Below are 962 nucleotides of genomic sequence, written 5' to 3'. Positions count from 1 at the left end.
GCGCGGTTGACCCATCTGTATTACCAACTCTACTCAACTTGATCCTCAAAAATAATAACTTCGAATTTGACGGCCGCCACTATCTACAAATAAATGGCACAGCTATGGGAACCAAGATGGCACCAACGTACGCAAATATTTTCATGGGTGCACTAGAGGAAAAATTTCTAGCCGTGCGCGACAAAAAACCTAGTCTATACAAACGCTTCTTGGACGACATATTCATGCTTTGGCCACACTCCGAAGAAGATCTCAAAGGATTCATTCGCGATTTCAACCTGGTACACCCCGCCATGAAGTTCACCCACTCCTTCTCGGCAACGACTGTTAATTTCCTAGATGTAAAAGTAACCTTAACCGAGAAGGGTTTTTCCACTGACCTGTACCGAAAGCCAACTGATGCTCAGCAGTACCTTTCCTTTAACAGTTGCCACCCGCGCCATACTAAACTCGCCATTCCTTATAGCCAGGCACTCCGATACAGGAGGATCTGCTCGGACGACGATGTTCTAAACAAAAACCTCGCGGAATTAGAGCGGACCTTCGTTAATCGTAATTTTCCACCCAGTCTAGTAAGAGACGCCCTGTCCAAAGCACGACAAACAGACCGGAGGAACTTATTCGATAAACGCAACGACGAACCCAAGGGCGACCGCGTAAACCTTGTTCTTACCTTTGGTGCAGCCGCGGGTAATATTAACAGTATCCTCCACCGCCACCATAGCATCCTTCTGCAATCTGAACGGACACGACAAATATTTGCCGAGAGGCCACGAGTTACCTACAGACGTGCCCGCAACCTCCAAGATAGACTAGTCAACTCCAAAGTTCCCAAACCATTAACACCTACGGCGGGATGCCATCCATGCAATGGTAAAAGATGCCAAATATGCAAATCAATGCAAAGCACGGCAGCGGTCAAGAGTACAAACTCCGACTTCTCCCTTAAAATCATGGCGACT

This window comes from Ornithodoros turicata, chromosome 1 (assembly GCF_037126465.1).
Source record: "Ornithodoros turicata isolate Travis chromosome 1, ASM3712646v1, whole genome shotgun sequence".
Lineage (NCBI taxonomy): Eukaryota > Metazoa > Arthropoda > Arachnida > Ixodida > Argasidae > Ornithodoros > Ornithodoros turicata.
This window is presented reverse-complemented; position numbering follows the sequence as displayed.